We start from the raw sequence: 18,888 nt of genomic DNA on the forward strand, positions 1-18,888 counted from the left end.
GAGACAGCCCTTCCTGAGAGCATGTGTTATGAGAGAAGATAGAAATGAATTATTTGTGTATTCCCGCTTGCCTTATTAAAGCAGCCCTAGGTATTATGTTCCTGTCTCACTCTAGATATTGCACAATACTTAGTCTGCTTACTTCATCAGTTACCATGCAGTGTGGAGAGCTGAACTCGTGACAATCCTGTTCATCCTTTCAGTTCTAATACTTGGTAGTAGGTTATGTTTATGTTAGAAAGATCATAGTTTTTCTTACATGAATTACCAAGTACATGAATGTTGTAATTGTTATTCAGAGCCTAGATGATTCATTATTGATAGAAAGGGCTGTTCATTTGGAATGTTCAGTGTTACAGTTGTCTTTCTGATTAAAATGATTTGGGGTTTGGTTTCCTTTTCAGCAACTAAGGATCATTCTAGCAAAAAATATTGGTGATCCACAACAGGGCACTCTCCATATTAAATATCTAGATTACAAAGTGTTCTGGGATTATCATACCCCCATATGTTCTTAGAGGATAAATTACTACCCTGTAGACTTGGTTATGTCTCAGTTTATCACTCACATTTTGTTTAAGAGTGTGTGACTTTTTTGTTTGCTTTTGTAAAGGTGCTTTCTGTGCACTGTTGATGCTGCAAGACATAGAAATTAGGAGACTTGTATATTAGCAGTTCCACAGCACAATAAAAGATTAGGGAAAATGTGTGTTTGCTAGCAGAACTGGTATCCAAAATTTATGCATGTATAACATATGGAAATACAAGGAAAATATTTAAAATACAAGGTAATAGTTAAATGGGAGGGGGGGAGTTAAGCTTTTATATTTCTTAAGTATTTATATCTTAAAATATTTGACTTGCTGCATAAATTGGGGGTGTGTTTATTTGGAATTGTTTGGGTTGATTTTATTTGTTTCAGGTTTTGGCGGGTTTTTTGTAAGGGTTTATTTTGGTTTTGCTTTGGTTTGATTGGCTGGGGTTTTTTTCTTCTTGTACTTGCTTGCATATGTATTGTGCAGGCTCTGACTTTCTGGCCAGAGCAGACAGAATTACTTGATGCTGAGAACCTTGTTAATTTTATGGCCCATTTTCACATGGAGATCGGCTTTTATTTCCCCTCTCAGTCTTTATTCTTGATTCAGTTGTTAGTAAGGTTTACTGAGCAAAAACACTGGGTGTATTATGGGAAGAAATCTAATCAATGCAGCACCAAGGGACAGTCCTTCAGAGTCCTCCCTGTGGCTGTGAGCCAGCCTGGAGGTTACTACGAGGTTACTCTGTCTGACTCGAACCAAAATACCCATCTACTTCTGAAAAGGCTGCCGGCCACCCCCAGCACGTGGAACAGAAGCCTCATTAATATGAGCTCCCAATATATGTATCCACCTGTTGTAGCAGCCCCAGCACAGAGGCTGCGTTTCCTATTTTAAACCCTTTGCATGGCTGTCTGCATTCCCTGCTGTCTGCAGTTGCTGTGGAGCTGCAGGGCAGCTCCCAGGCGGTACCTTCAGGGAATGCAGGAGCCTAAAGAAAGTGGTGGCAGATGTCAGTGGACCTTGCCAAATGCTAGCTTTCAACTTAGATTGTCTGAAAGATTCACTGACTAATCCAGACTTTGTGATACAGAAGTATCCTCATTAGTCATGGCTTTAAGTGTGCATTTCTTTAATGCCTGCTCCTTTTTCAGGTATTGATGCAGAGAATTGCATTGACACATGTGTAGGAAATCTTTATTTGTTTTGCTTCCTAGCAAACCCCAGCCCTCCAGTATGCAGAGTTTAACTCTTCTTAGAGTTGAATTATTAGAAAGATACAGCACTTCCTTAGGGCTTTTACCTGTTTTGGCTCTGAGTTCTAATAAATCATTTGGCAGCAAAACGACTCTAAGATAAACTTCCCCCCTTTGATGAAATATTTGTTCAGCACATTCTACAGTATGGTTTATGTCAAGAGTTATATGTCTTCCTTTTTAAAGACAAAAAACAAAGAATCAAAACCATTATCAGACACCAGTGCTGATTCAGCAGAGGCACAAAAACTTCACATATCTAATAAGCCATATATTTTCTGTCTACCTCACTTGGTTTTCCTGACAAACACATTAGGAACTGCCTGCTAGTACTTTGAACCCATACCATATTTTGTGTAAAGGAGCTCAGGAGCAGTAAGCTCTTGAGGAAAGTATACTGCTCCCCCAAGCTGGTCCTGAGGAGCCTCAGGTGCTCCTGCTTGCACACAGGTGGTTTCCAGGGAGCACCCTCCCCTTGCTTGTGTGGCTCCTGTTGCACTGTGAGTGGGCTGAAATACCTGCAAGCAGGCACACCTGCCGGTGCAATCACAGTTTTCATCATTGTTCTCATAGGACCTCATTGGTAATGCCTGCATTTTAGTTTTGTTTCTTAAAGTTTTCCATGGAAATTTCTGGTAAGGTATGAATCCTAGCCGCAGGTATTGATGGCTAAGAGGAGGCTGCAGTTCCAGTGGCAGTGAGCTGCAGTGAATCAGAGACTCTGAAGGAGCTTCATTAGCTCTGCTTCAGTTTCAGCTCTCCTCTGTCTGCAGTGATGTGCTTTCTGCCCATACCATGTTGCAGCATTTGATTGTGAATTGTAGCCTGAGAAGCATGTGGCAGTTTCAATAGGCATGTATGTTAAACAAAACTTTGAGAGAAACAGTCTCCTCAGTTAAAAATCATAAGAACATAAGAATTCTGGAACACAGAAGGGACCTACTCTATTGTTTCTAGCAGTGATCTGTGCTTATGGAAAAAATATAAGGGCTAGGTATATGGAATAAATAGGCAGAAGTGTTGTGGTTGATGAATTCACGTGGAAAATCCCCCTGGACTGTAGGTGCATCAGGTCAGAGAATTCTTAGGCAAAATCCTGGATTTGTATGTTTGGATCCACAGTCACATATTGGGCATAGGGACCAGCCACAGCACAAACAGCTGACAAGTCTGGGACTAAGCCCAGGGGTTCCAGCCATTTGCAAATAATCTATTTGTGAGGGCATTCATCTTCAGTGACAGTAAGTACAAGAATGTTCAAATGCAATTAATTACTAACTTATTATAAATAACTTTAGTAACCTGCTTCTTTCAATAATGGATTTTATTTGTCTGGGTTCTTTTTGTATTATTTCAACATAAACCCCATTTCTTTAGCCTTTGTAGGTGTTGGACTCGATGATCCTTGTACATCCCTTCCAACTCAGCATATTATGTGATTCTGTGTTTTGAGGACTTGGACTGTAGAAGTTATTTTCTGTTGTTAGTTGAAGTGGCATCATGTCACAAAAATTTGCATTTTGCACAGAAGTGTTTTAGTAAAATTGCATTCAGGCTGTAGAGCTTATGGGGACAGGAAATAACTGTAGTTATTACACCTCAAATACTAATCTTTTGCAAAGATTAAGTATTCCAGAAAAGGTTAATAGCCAACACTTTGCTAAAATGGGGCCAGTGGTGCTATTTCATGGAGATCCTATTTCAGTGGGGTTCCAGTCAGCCATGTTGTTGGATGGGGGATTAATCAATCAGAAGGATAATTTCTCCTTTCTTCCCACAAAGGAAACATCTTGCATTGCTCTACACTAAACTGGGGGTTTCCATTTTAGCAGACACCAAGTGTCAGTTCTACATGTGGTGCTCAATACTGTACTACCATCATGATGTGTAAGAGTATTGTGTGAATAATCATGAGTTAAAGCAGCAATCCTGTTCTGTTGCAACCTGCCATGGTGAAGGGTGGTTATGCCATTGGCCTTCAAAAGTTCATACCCAGGTTAAGCTGAACCCACATTTGATTTCCAGTGTCAGCCATGAGTGGCTGAGGTTATCACTAGTGCCCTTTCTTGGTGCACTGCATTAGTGAGGAACCACCAGCTCTGGTGGTTCTGGGCCAAAACTAGATATAGACTTGAGCTTAACTGTCTTGGTGTGTAAATATTAAGTACAAAGGAAACTCCACACTCTTTTCTAGACCAGCATTATCATTAGTTCTCTGACTGGGTCACTTGGCTGCCTCAAAGACTGTAGTTAACATGTTCCTGCTATTCACCTCTTTCTGCTTTTACTCACAGCATTCAAATACCGTTCTTGCTAAAGATCATGTTTGTTGTTTGGGAACAATATCCCTGATGTTCAGTAATGCCCCCTTTCAGACTAATCCATAAAAATATCTTTAATTTGAGTTCCATATTTCAGCAAGCCCCTGAAGGCCCTGGAGCACAGGCATTGTGCATTTCAGGATGAAAGTTTAATATGATGTTTCTTGTTGTGCATTCTCATGTTTCAACAGAAATGTATCTGGCAACTGTTGTTCTTCTCTAGCCAGTCCAAGAGAGAGGGCTTTCTTATTAACCTCTCTGGAGAAGAAATTTAATAAGACCCAGTCATGAAAACACTGACATGACTGAATAAAGTCCTTCATGTCTAAACATCTGCAGGATTGTAGCCTACTGTAATAATGGAATAGTCTGAAAACCATGTCTATAAAATCTCAGTGTGGCACTGTACCAACACATGCTCTTTATACAGTCTTGAGGCTGTCAAGTTTGAAGAGTTTCTTTATCTGTACCATTTCTATCCCATCTTGTGTCTGGACTTTTTTCTGCCTGTAGGTTCCCATTGGCCAGATGTCTGACTGAGACTAAAGATTATTTTTGTGTACATTTTTGTACAGTACCTATATTCTCTTTTAAGGAAAAATATACACATGCATTTTTCTTCTCTATTAATAAACTGAGTGACAAATTAAAATAAATTCTTTCAGCTGTTCAGAATGGTACACAGATGTACTGGCACATTTCAGAGTGAGTTAAATTGAGAGCACAGCATTACATCACCTACAGAGCTGAGGAAGAGGAGGTGGTCTCTGAACACTGAAGCAAAACAAAGCAGTGCCAAGGTGGTGGCTTTGAGAAAGATAAACCAGACTGTTACCTCTCCTTGTAGATGGTGTGGGGAACTCTGATGCCTCACTTCCTTTCATTTCAAAGCCAGGTATCATCTCACAGTGGGTAACCCAACCCTAATTTTTAGGATACTTAAGTCTTTATAGGACTTTGCTCTCAGGCTTGGCAGTGAACAGAATATTCACTTGCATTTACATCTAATTTAGGTGCATGTGTAGGTAATTGTTATTCCTAAGCTGCTGCTATGGAGAGAGGAAAAAGAGGCTCCTAAGGGGTTGGTTCAGGGTATGTATGTTAGAGATGTACTGCAGATTTCTTTCTGAAGGACCCTGTCTGTATCTGGACACTGTATGATCAGGTCACCTTTACTGGGACAGTAAAAGTCAGCTGTATCCTCTCTCTGTCTCTGCCTTTCTGTTCTGTAAACAAAGGCATTACAAAGGCATTTTTCTCCTGTGAGGTTGGGGGATAACATTCAAAAGGAGTTCTGAAGCACGTGGATATTATGGTGATCAAAGAGTGAGGAATGCCAAAATGGGAGGTGTCTTTTGTTGGAGGAAAGAAAGCATTATTCCAAGAAGATTGACTTGGAATGGACTGGTACATGTATACAAATTTTGAGGCTATTGTGGAGAAAAGTAACCTTTCTTAGTAAAACAGCAGCAGAATTAGCTGGGAAAAAAAGTAGAAGCAGTAAGAAGTGAATAAATTTAGTATTTGATGTGATGAGAGAGAGAACAATCACAGCATCACTTCCTTGGAGTGACCCAGAGTAATTTGTGTGCAGTGTGCAAGGGATGAGGCCCAGGTAACTGCACTATGAGTTCAGCCAGCACTAAGGGAGAGTTCCAGAGGTGGGACAGGGGTGGAGCCCACAACCTTGGAGTTATCAGTACCATGCCCTCGAGCCCATTCCAGGGTCAGTCTCAATTATGAGAGGGTTAACATTTACTGAATATTTGTTCCATTACAGGTGGTGTTCCTGCACAGTTTAAGTGGATATAATTGTTGAGAGGGCTAATGTCTAGTGAATACTTGTTCCACTAAATTTGGTGTTTCTGTATAGCTTTTGTGGATACAGTTGTGACAGGGTCACCATTTCATAGCATTTGTGCCATTAGAGTTGCTTATGGACTTTCAGTGTCATTATGGACTTTCAGTGTCATTATGGACTTTGAGTGTCATTATGGACTTTGAGTGTTGTCTCACCCTAATCCACACTGGGGGGCTCTGTGAATCTCAGCTCCTCTCCCCTTCTCATAGTGGGGACATGAGAGAGTGGTTTTTTTAGGCTCCCCATAGTTCTATCACCATCACAATGCAAGAAACTAGGATTTTTTTTTACCATACTGTATGTATTTTTATATGAGATAGTCATTTCTGTACTTGACTATGATTACAAAGCATATGTGAAGATATTACTGACACAAATGCATTATCAAAAGTGTTAGTGTCCCTGGCAGCTGAGACTAAACTGCTGAATGCTACATTTTAGGAGTGATTTACACCTGATATATTGATGTCCATGACTGGTCAATTAATCTGACCACAATTAATCTTTCTACTGGTGATTGGTATAGTAATTTTAAAGGTCTGGAAATAAGGATGATATTTTGGGGTAAAGGTTGAAATATTTTTATCTGGTAACTTTTCTTTAAACTCACTTGGCTATGAAAGTAGAGGAAACTTTTTTTCACTCAAAGCTTTCAAGGTTTGCAGCTATTAAATTGACTGGTCTCAGGAACTTGTCATAGTGCTTCCCTGAGGGTAAAGTCATCCCTCCACAAAGTACCATTCATGCCCTACTTACCCTCAATTAAGGCTTCCAAAATAAGTTTTGGGACACTGGCCTTCTTCTGAAACAGAATCCTCACCTGTAGAAATTACTTTGGGAGGCTGTATTTAATATCTGTATGTCTGTTGCTCTCTTTTTCCATCATAAGGATGACACTTTTTTTTTTGTTTCTCTCTCTTTAGAAACAGAAAGAATGACTTACTGGGGAACCAGGTTAAAAACTAAAGAAGTGAAGATTGGTCATCTCTGCAGAGGAAATTACAAGGTATGCATAGTAATCACACTGGAGATGCATTTCTTGCTGGTGCTTAGCTCTTCATGGTACATTACTTGTGGCAATAAAGTTTAAAAATAGTCCTCAGAAACATTGAAAAAGATGTTCAGAAAAGTACTTTTTTCTTCTTTGTGCTTCCCACACTAAGCAAAGCAAATATTTATTTGGTTATAAATATCTTTGAGATGCACCTTTAAACTCATTACTATGCTGAATTGTAGCTGTGTTTCTGCAGGTAAATGGCAATCACATTCAATGAATTGGTTTTTTGGCTGGGGCCAGTAAAAACAACTCTTCTCCCAACAGTAAAATTGAAATCCCTCCAGATACTATCAATGGTCATTCTTGAGACTTAAAGTGCTTGTTTCATGGACTCATTTAATCACTGTATGCCTGGTTCAGCAGTGTTACCATTTTCTCTTCCTCATTTATTACCATCACAAGGAGATGCACTTAGAACCTGTTTTGCACTGCATTTGAAGAATATATCCTTTTACATTTGTCATCCTGAAAATTTGTAACTTCAGGGATGCAAAATCAGCACTACTAACAACTCATACCTCTCAAATATTTTATGTAAAGTGAATGCTTAATATTTATCCAGTGACTGCTCAGTGACCAGCACAAGGCTATATGCCACTTAAGTCCTGAGGTTAAATGTTACTTCAATGATGCATAAAATTTGTATTGACCATCTGCCCAGCACTGAGTGGAACCCATTAATGAATAAGCCTCACAGTATCACTGTGAGATAGGGAATTATGATTTAACATATTTAACAAGTGATAGAACTGAGCCCCAAGGGTAACCACTTCAAGTCCTACAGGAAATGTATAATAGAACCAGTGAGGAAGCCCAGCTCACCTGACCTGCTGTCCTTCCTACTTGGGCACCCCTGCCCCTGGTGTCCTTTTCACCATGTTCTGTCATCAGCAACTGTACACTCTTTATGCACTGTTTTAGCCATCAAATTCTATTGCAAAAAAACTTAAAACACAGCTGATGTGACCTGTGAATCCTTCTGGTTCATAAAGAACATAATGAGACACAAGGCATAAAGGCAGCACAAACAGCACCAGATGGCCTTCAGAACTTAGGCAAGTCAGCACAAAGTGACAACAGGGAGAGCTGTTGTTGTGACCTCCCTCTCTATTTTTTTGCATAATGTTGAGAGGAAGACTATGCAGATCTTTCTGTAGTACAGAGAGGAGCTGCTGGTAGAGGGCAATCAGTGCTTTGCCTTTTGTAATCTTGCTCAACATTTCTTTGATTTCTTTAGTAAATGTCAGGTCACATGCTTGCATTCTAAAGCTGAAGTATAAATCATCTTCTCAAGTGACAGAAACTGTCATTTTTCCTTGCAAAGTATTTTTCTAACTATGTCTTATGTAACTGTTACAGTTGTTGACATTTTTCTTAAAAGCCCTATTGGTTTGACACTCAGGATTCAGTATAAAGCTATAGACTTGGAAAGAGAATTCTTCTGCCTTTGTTTGTATCTCTGTTCCTTACCCACGAGCTGAAGAAAGAAATATTATGCAACTCTGAGTCATGCTGTAGAAAGGTGCTGTATTTTTAATATCATTAGAATTTTAAAAGAAGGAGAAAGATAAACCTTAGCATAGGTGAAACCAAGAGTTAATATGCTTTAATTATAGAAAGTGGCTATTAAATTTTGATGGGGTGCTATGACTGATACTTCAAATAAAATGTTGATGTGGCGAAATGGGGAGTGTTGATAATGAGTTGAGTACTAGAGAAAGGCTGTTGAAAATATATCTATAAAAAATACATGATCCTCAACCAGAGATGTTCTTGTGGAGATATCCATAGGAATGGATCAGAAAATAGACTTCTTCTCTCTGTCTTGGCTTGTGTCTACAAGAACATATAGCCCTGTATAGCTGTGTCTTGGCACAGATACAGGCTGAAATTAGTTGTCCACATGAGATATTTTACTGTGCCCAGCCTAAAGGTGATACTGATTCCTGCCCAGCTTAAGGGTGATACTCTAGCATTATTAATCTGCTTTCCCTACTCTTTCATGCCTGCAGAAAAAAACTATTGATACATTCCTGACAGGTCTTTCTCAGGAGAAACAGCTGTAGAATGTGGAATCAGTTGTGTGGAATTCCTGTTGGCAAGACCTTAGACCCTCGACTTCTGCTAGACCCAGCTGAGGGATCAAAGAGAGAACTTTTGCAGGTATTTCATGTCTTCACCTGTACTCATCTCACCTTAATGAGAAGCAAATTATTCTGGAATAATAAGTTCAAGCAACACTTGTGTTCCTTCTGAGGGAATGCTACAAGGGTGATCTGGAATGCCAGGAGCTTGGTCTTGAGTGGGCCCATTAGTCCTACTGCATCCAAGTCCAATGTTTTAGTTAAATTTTAAGCAAGCTAGAGACCTTTATGGTAAATGCAGGGTATTTAAGACACATTTGGGACTTTGAAGATGCACTATGTGTGTACTGACATAGTTTTCATCTCTCAAAACCAGCATCTCAATTGTTTGGTTAAGTATCCTGGAGCTGTCAAAGAATAGTGCTGAATCTAGAAAGGAAAGTCAAGTCTTGATCTAAACATCTCTTCTTTATAGAGAGATACTATCTAACAGGCTTTGCAGCAAACAGTTGAACTCAATACAGACACATGCCAGAAGGGACACTAGTCCCTGTTAAGAGGAGTGAAAAGTGCTCTCCTCCTTCCCATAACTAACAGCCAGACTCCTCACTGAGTTTAGAGCAACCCTGGCATCTGTGGCACCTTGTGATCATGACTTTGGAGTTTGTAGAATCCCAGTTCCCTTCCTGTCAGAGCCAGAAGTAGGAGGAGGTCCCTGTGACACACATGCCCTGTGTCAGTGAAATGATCCCAGCACTGAAGCTTCTCAGAGCTGGTTCATGGGCATTACAAACTTGTTCTCCTCAGAACACAGAGGAGGAACACAATATTTTACAGGTGAGGAAGTGAAGCCCAGCTGTGGATACTTTAAGATGCATAACCTCAACAGATAGGGATGGATCTTTAGAAGTCTTCAGTGTGGGTCAGCTTGTAACATTTCCAGGGAGATTGACACCTGAGTTGCACTTTGTCTTTGAAAAGTCTGATGAGTTATTTTAGCATCTGAAGAAGCCAGAAGAACTGAGCTTATTTTTCTGAGAACTTGACCCAAGTATTTGCTCATGATCATGAAAGAAATATGTGGTCTGGTTGGTAAATTAATCCAACTCATTAAATTTCTGCATACCCAAAGGACTTTCCTCTCTCCCACCTTGCTCACTTCCCTCTTCCAAAGATTTTTTTGCTGAGTACTTGGAAGGCAATGCAGCTCTTCTGTGCTAATTAAATCTTTCTTTCTCTTACTGCCAGCTGTAAGAGAGGGAAAATCCCAGTAGGACTGTCAGAGAGCCCTGTTGTGCTCATTAGAGCATACTGAGTCTGGAACCCTAAAGTCTCCAAAGGCTCACTGCATAATCTCTTTTTCAAGACCTCTGTTGGTACCAGTTACTTCAAATAGCAAACCACTGTCAGGTCTCAGGAATCTGCAACAGCAGGGATCCCCAGTCATTGGATAAAACAACTTAAAGAGAAGGTTCTGGGACCCCTTCCAGTGCCAAAGAGTCTCCAAGAGAGGTGGAGAGGGACTTGGGAAAAGGGCCTGGAGTGACAGAACAATGGGAAAAGGCTTCCCACTGACAGAGAGTAGCTTTAGATTGGACATTAGGAAGAAATTCTTCACCTGGGGATGCTGAGGCCCTGGCACAGGGTGCCAGAGCAGCTGTGGCTGCCCCAGCCCTGAAAATGCCCAAGGCCAGGCTGGACAGGACTTGCACCAACCTGGCATAGTGGAAGATGTTCCTGTCAATGGCTCTTTGGGATGATCTTTGAGGTCCCTTCCAACCCAAATCATTCTGTGATTCCATGATTCAGTACCCCACAAAATCTGCAAAGAAAAGAAAGATAACTGAAATTTTTGACTGGAGCAAAAAGTCAGAGGGACCATTTCCGATTGTTTAAGAAGTTTTTCAAAGGTAAAATATTTTTCAGTGGCAGGTTTTTTGAATGACTGAATATACTCAGAGCTCAGTATTTGCAAGGCCTGGAGGAACATATTCTGATTTTCTGATGGAAGACTGCAGTCTTTGGCCCTCTCAATATTAAGAACGTTGGAGCCTGGGTTTCCTGTTGATGTTTCTGAATTGAACTTTAATCAGTGTTGAAAAAGGACTTTAATAACCTGAATTATGGCCCCCAGTGCTAGATCTTCAATATCACAGTGAGCCTAGCAGTACTGATTTTCTCATGCTCAGCATTTCTTCTGATATTTTTGCCACTTGTTAGGAATGTGTATTTTAATAAAACCTCAGTTTAGGAAATGCCTTTTCCCAGCAATTTTTCTTTGTTTAAGTGGAACCTTTTTACATCATTCACATATATTTTTCCTCATTTTGAAGCAATTTTTTTTTTTTGGGAAATCCTGGATTCCAAAATCTAAAAATGGAAATTTTGTTCCCTCTCCAAGTATGACACAGCATTTGTCAGTCACACCAGATGGGGAAGATGAGCCAAGAAAGCAGCATAGATAGTCAACCAATTTTATTTTTTCATGTTGATGTTTTTCTGTGAGGAGGTAAATGTGCTTTTTGACTCAATACAGTGTTTTAAATCCTGGCTTGTCTGTTCAGAAGAACTTAGAGTTGGTTTTAATAGACTGGAGAGATTAGAAAATTCAGAGCCTTTCTGAGAGAACAACAAATAACTGAAAGGAGCTGCCTTCATTTTTGGCCAAGAAATCTGATGGAACCACCCCATATCTGAAAACAGGATTTTCCTTTAGTGCTCTTTGTACATTGGGGTTTTATTTGCTTCAGAAAAGGTTCTGTACAGTGCTGATTCTCCAAAGCAGATGGCAAACAATGATTAACCAGATCCTTCCAACTGCTCACTCATGAGCAGGCACCAAGTTGAACCAGTTATTCATACTGAATTAAGCTTAAAAAATATCATGTATTTATGAGAGTAAATGTTCTCATCTAAATGGAAACTTTCCCAGAATAGTTCACTTGGGGCTGGATGGATATCTTTAAGCATATTTCTGGTGGCAGAGGGTATGAAAAAGTAAGTGATACTAGAATATGAGTATAGTTCTTAATGTAATTTAAAATGATTCCATTGTAAGTGAATAGTGATGCACAGGGGCAGGACCTCTGATCCTTGTGCATTTGCAAGCCTGTCCTAGGCAGCACTAAGTGTCTTGTGTGGCTGCTTAGTCTGACTATGCTGTCTAAAGCTCCTTTTAAGATTTGAGTGGAAGCACTGCTCTAACAGTAGTATCAAGGATTTTAGATTTATGGCATTAAGAGCTAATGGGAAGCACATTTGCTGTACATTCACATTCTTAAGCTGTTCTACTCATAGCACTTCAAGGCCAAGTGAGGCCTAGGATAGATGAAATTTTTAAAGAAAAAAAAAATACATAAAACCTTTTAGTATAGATAATTTGAGAAATGGTGTAAGAACTGTCATCAGTGAGATCCTAATGAAACAGGCTGGGGCAGCTCTGCAGAAAAGGAGCTGGGGGTCCTGATGCTGAAAGCCACAAGTTGGAGCAAAGGAAATTCCAGTCAGATACAAGGAAAATCTTGTAACCAGAGTGGTCAAAGGCTGGAAGGGGTGCCCAGAGAGGCTGTGGGTTCTCCATCCTTAGAGGTGTCCAAGATTCAATTGGATGTGTGCCTCAGCAGCCTGATTAATTAGACCTGCTTTGATCAGGAGGTTGGACTGGATGCTTTCAGGGGCCCCTTCCAACCTGGATAATTCTGTCATTCTTTGATCCTTTCACAACAAGGACTAAAAAAAATTATTGCAGACTTGGACCATTGAAGGACCAAAAAGGAGCAACTGAAGTTCCTTAGGTGGAATTAATAATACTGTACATAGAATTAATAATACTGTACATCGGCCCATTCACCTTCTGGGATCAAAGAGTCAAGAGTTTATGTAATGAACAGTAACCTCAGCATTTTTCTGTATGACTCTGCCTAAAGGGAAATCACAGTTTTGCTACATTATAACAAAATTCTTACTGATTTCAGGAGGCTCTGAATTCTGCCAGCTTGAATGGGCATCACTGGCGGGTTTTTTAAAGTCAGATAATGGTTTTAATGTGGGGAGAACCTCAGAGAATAGTATTTTAAACATCAGACTCCTTTAGCATATGCACATTAACTTATGCTAGTTTTGGACACAAACAAACAAAAGGTGTTTCTCTCAGCTTTGTACCTATGGTCCTGGCAGCACAAGTATTTGACTGAGTGGCTGAAATAAAAGAAGGAAAATTGCAGGGAAGAAAAGCTTCCCTATGGTCACCAAGTAAGAAAGTGTTTCCAAGCTTTGGAAAATGTTGGCCAGCTCTGACATTTAGACAGTTCATCTTGAAAGACTATGTAAAAAATCTGAACTTTATCGTATGAGCTTGCTTACACACTGAAAAAGCCTGATTTTTACAGCCAGGATAAAACATGCAAACTGCAGTATAAACATACAGTGCCCTGCTAGGGCATATGTTGCTTTACTGCATTTCTCACAGGGGGGAAGGGGTTCTGACATTGCTTAGGCTGGCTTTGTGCAATGGCACTTGTCAGCAGAGCATAGAGAGCCCTGGTACTGTTATGTTTGGATGATAAAAAATGTCCAGGATACGTTTCCTCTTCTTATCTAACAGCCTGTTCTACTTCATAATGTTGTATATACTAGTGACTACAGCATTTTTAATTGTCTGGATTATGTGTGAGTACAGATAATGATAAATGCACACTGGAGTCTACTTGGCCCATAAAAATTTTATGCAACTCTGAGGAAAAGTTACTGTTATTAAAGAACCATTTTTTAGTGCAGCACCAAGGTGCCTGTATCAACAGCCCAGCCTTAATCCTTTCATGGACTCAGTGTTTTGGATGAGTGCAGGTCTTTATGTAATTACAAATTTAAAAGGGTCCACGAATATTTAAGAGCAAAAATACTGCCTATGCAGTAGAGGTTGATTTCTAGAAAATAATGGCTACAAAACCATTTGGTAATTTTCTACCCTGCTCTTCCAAAGGAACAGTCTGGATCTAAGGAGTGTCTGTCACATGTTATTGCCAGTTCCAGTGTTTGGCAGTTGTGGTGATTTTATACTAATATTGATAAAATATTTATGTTTTTCATCTTCATATGTTTTAGCCCTCAGAACTTGTTTTCTTGGCATTTTTTCCCTGTAGTCTATGAGGGATTTTTACATTTATGTAGAGAATCTGATACTTGTATATTTGTCCAGTAGTTGGAGCATTAAAAAACAAGAAACATAAATCTTGCAGTTCTGAAGAGTGGAAATCCTGCTTTTAGGATTTGGGAAGAATTTTTTTTTAATGGAACACTTACATGCTTGTATGTGAGTCCATTACATGACGTACACCATGGTTAGCAACAGCTTTTGTGTGTCATGGCTCAGGTTCCCATACACTCCTGACAGTTTATGCATATTCATGAGATCCATGACATTTTCCTGCATCTGCTCTTATCACAGATTTCGTTTCGAAGCAGCACTTCATTGATGTAGTACACTGACACATTTTCCATATAATTGCTTTTCATCTGCTTGCATGATTATTTTGTGACACCTAGTGGATAAATTGATAGTGGTGCTGATTTAAATTGCCTCTGTGTTTTTTTTATTCTCCTGATAGTTCTGGCCTGGAAACTCAATTCACATCACAAACACATAGACTCTCTTGTTTTCTACTTTCCTTCTCTTTTTTTCCCCTCTTTAACTTTGCTCATGGAATAACTTGCTCATAGGCAGGTGAACAAATACCCAACACCAGTCTTGAGGAAATTCCAGGAGTTCCAAAATAATACAAGGTAGTAAACACTTGAAAATATCATTCCTGACTATTGTTTAGTCAGGCTCCCTGTGCAGTCTGGGATCTTCATACAATAACTTTTTCTACTGTATTAACTTTTTTTGAGGTGTGCTTCAAGCATGCAGTTCCGTTAAGAACAAAATGTGCACTACATAAAGTTGTAGAAGGTTGCAAGAAGTACTTATTTCCCTATGAAGACTCCTAGAAATATCTGTTCCTTTAGTGTTCTTAGAGAATGAAGTCTGATAAATAATTAAAATATTATTCTATACACACAAAAATATTTTCAGAATATTTACATCAAGAGTCTAGAAATGCCTTAAATGCATGACCTACTTTCACAACTAAGATATGTCTTGTGAAGTATGTCTTAATTTACATGTCATGGATTCTGTGCCTAAAGCTTATTTCTGCAACAGGAAAATATTGAAATACTGTCCACTGTGTTTGCTGTGAGATAGAAAAACAGGTACTTTTATATGGCTCTTACCTTTTGTGTTTTGTGATAAGGGGAAGGGAATCAATTATTTCAGTTGTACCAAGTCTGCTTGCTGTATTTCTCAGTTGATACTAATAATGAGCATGTTTCTGTCTTCAGAGAAGGTTTAATCTGCTCCTGGCACCACAGATCTTAAATTCTGGAGTCTGTCATCCCTGAGCAGCCACAGAACAATAGCTTACATGATAGCCAAGATAGAATTTAGTAGGTTTTAAACAGCAGCTGAAAGGAACTGTAAGGTAGATGAATTTGGAGCTAAGAGGTTATGTATTTTTCATATGTGGGGAATTGGAATGGAGTTGTGCACAGGACATGAAGAAATTGGTTCTAAACATCACGTACAAGATTTTAGATTTCAGCTTTTTATTCTTCAGAGAAAACATGTTGCATATTTTGACTCCCAAGAGGCTTTACAACCAGAAAATGTAATACTGAACTGTGTTTTTAATGCCAAGTGACAAGGCACTCTGTCCCTGTGCTTTTCCTGGTTGCTCCTTGTAACAGTTCTCTTGTGACTTCTGTTTGTGTAAGATCAGGGCCTGTGGCAGCAGCATCATGAATAATGGACACGGAGAGCCGAGCACACCGAGGAGCTCTGGCAAAGATCTGCTCACTCTCTACCCTTCAGCCCACTCATGAATGTTTAACCAGTGAAATGAGTCTCAGCTACACCAACTTACACTGGTGTCCATCTATGGACAGTCACCTGGGAAAGGAGAGGGCTGTGTGGAGCTGAGCACAGGCAGTGCTGTGTGAGCCCCAAGCCTGGAATTCACGTGGAATTCTCTTGTGCCTGTGAGTGCCATGCCAGCAGCACTGCCCATTCACCCCAGCCCCCCAAAAGCCTTCACCCCCTCAGCATGCAGGCACAGGTGGGCCTTGTGTGCCAATGGCAGCTTTCAGTGCTTCCCCCTTGCTTGTGGAAGACTCATGTAAAGCTGGGCAGGGCGAGTGTGTGTGTGAGGCTCTTGGCAGTGTCCTTGGAATGCTCCGAATGGAAAATAACTGCTCAGAGCAGAGGCAAAGTCATCCTAACAGAGCACAAGTGTGTGCTTCTGAAATCATAACTCAGCTTGAGGCAGCACCCCATCCCAGGGTGATAACAAAGTGCACAGGGATCTGTGCTGGTGACCAAACTAAAACAGTCACTGAAAGAAGACAGGGAGCTCGATAAGTGCTGGTTCGCTAGTGGCAGAGTCCTGGAGGTCCTCTGACAGGGACACAAAATGTTTAACAGGGTTAGGGACAACACTTGCCTCTTGCAAGCAGGCTTGTCTGATCATGTCTGTAGCCTCACACCCTCCCCAAGCCCCAAAAGTAACCAGAAACAAACTGCAGCTTGGTTTGCAATGCCTGTACAAATGCTTTCTCCGTGTTAGTGCATGTGGACTTGCAGGCCTCTGCTGGCTTACTGTCAGGCTGAACCAAGGCCACTGGCTCAGCCCCAAATGCAGTCCAGACTCCAGAACATTGTTCTGCAATAGAAATGAATTTTAGGCTTTTAACAATATTGTAAAACAAACATGCTATACAGAACAGTGATTTCATGCCAACTTTCCATAAAATGTTATCCTCAATTTCAAATGCTGCAGGCTCTGAAGTGATCATCACAAATGGAACACTCTCTAAAGGATGGATTTACTTGTCTGCCATCATATAAAGCTCCTTCTTCAAGTGCACTCAAGTAACTTTATCTTGTTTGTGGTGATGGCAAATGTAAGGGTGCATTGATGTAAATACAGAATTTTAGTCTAAATCCACTACCACTGGCTTATTTGGAGCTTTGACCTTCTCCTGGCTCCCAGACCACTAATTCATTTACTCCTACTTGTCAGCTTGATCTCACTAAGGGCTAAAATTTAAAATGAAAGCCTTATGGGAGGAAGGCCAGAAGCCATTTTTCTACCAACTGTAATTATTGGCATGGCTGTATTCTGCAAAATGAATTTAGTTTCTTGTTGAGGCTTAACCTGACAGACAAATTAAGCACCTCTTGGTGTTTAATTAAGTAAGGATTTGTATATACTAGTTTATTGCATGTCTTTTTGAAGAAAAACAATTTTCAAGGACCTGAATCAATTTCAGAGTGAAAATTCAGTTTTCCAAAAAGGAATTAGTGGATTGAGATTGGCAATGGCATTTTTTTAAGAAGATGTGACTCTATTCCATTTTTCCTAGCTTCTATAAGGAACTGAAAAAAATAGCTGTTTCTCAGTGGTGTGTCATAGGTTAGGTGTGAAACTGTATGAATTGCACGTACTAAAAAGCCAAATCCACTTGACTTAAAATTCAGATGGTTTATTTAAGATTTTCTGTGCAGTAAAGGTGTTTTCCATCCAAAAAGAATTAAAAATGTCACTCAGATAATTGCTGGTGAGGTGGCTGAGTATTTAGCTGGAGAGACAGAAGACTGTGGTTCTGACTCTTGTCTGCATCATTGACTGTGCCCAGATTTTATTTTCACAGGGCTTTGGGGGAGTGGGAAAGGTGCAGTTTTGGAGAGCTGGACATCACATATGAAGTCAAAGATGAGGGTGATCAGTTTAAGTGTCCAGTTTTGTGTTCAGAGATGTTAAGGCAAATCCAGATGATGTCAGCTGAGTTACGTGAGCTCAGCTCTTTCAAATATAAGGTCCTTTGCTCAACACCCTGAAATTAGTGAATATTTGTGGGGGTTGTCATTAACATTTCATTTTTGTGTGATCTGCATGAATACTATCCTCCCAGGAGCATGGAGATAACTGAGGAATGTTTAGGAAATACTGTAAGAGAGGTGTTCAGTGCCCCTTTTACTCTTGCTATGTCTATCTGCCAAGAGAAAATAAACCTGGCACATTCTCTTTGTTCTTTTCCTAGTAAAAAACAATCCCTAATTTGTCACAGCCTCACCTCCTCTTGCAGGGTTCATTTCCCAGATAATTCAGCCCTTGCACTTTTGCTTTTACACATGGTAAGATAGCAGGAGTACCTGTAAAATTTGTTTTTCATAAGGTGTATCTCACTTTCCTGATGGATTTGCCATTTCCACACAGGTTTCACCTCTCCTGGACTCTGGACTTGCCCCAATTTCTGGATTTTGTGATCTGGGGGTCCTCATCTCTGCCATGGAGAGCTCAGGGAGACACTGGGGGCAAGCACAGCAGCTCAGCTGGGAAGCCAGGACATGGGAAGATTATGCCAGGAAAACAGGAGGTTGATCTTTAAATCCTACAAAACTAATAGCTTGTAATGCCCTGAGCAGTTCTGTTGTGTCTCTCAGAGCTTATTTTTCAGAAAATAGATCTCCTTAAATGTTTATTTGTGTAAGATCACAAGTGCAACATACAGAGCTGCCAGTGCTTAACCCTGGTTTAATTTCTGTATTTGTGGGGAGACTTTGAGACATCAAGTGTTTCATCATTCTCTGAAATCCAAGGAAAGTTTCATAACTGGGGAAAGAGCAGTTTGCCATTTTAGAAGCAACTGTATTTAAGTAATGAGTGAGATTGCAG

The 18,888-nt window shown here is 40.1% G+C and overlaps 1 long non-coding RNA gene across 1 annotated transcript in view; it reads left to right on the forward strand.

Moving 5' to 3' along the window:
* The window catches only part of LOC135456448 (uncharacterized), a 73,957-nt gene extending 66,977 nt beyond the window's left edge, over positions 1 to 6,980 (forward strand). The window contains exon 7 of the long non-coding RNA XR_010442552.1: positions 6,898 to 6,980. This is a non-coding gene — a long non-coding RNA (uncharacterized LOC135456448). The remainder of the gene's footprint in view (positions 1 to 6,897) is intronic.
* Positions 6,981 to 18,888: the final 11,908 nt, after the last annotated feature.

This window comes from Zonotrichia leucophrys, chromosome 1A, assembly GCF_028769735.1.
Source record: "Zonotrichia leucophrys gambelii isolate GWCS_2022_RI chromosome 1A, RI_Zleu_2.0, whole genome shotgun sequence".
NCBI lineage: Eukaryota > Metazoa > Chordata > Aves > Passeriformes > Passerellidae > Zonotrichia > Zonotrichia leucophrys.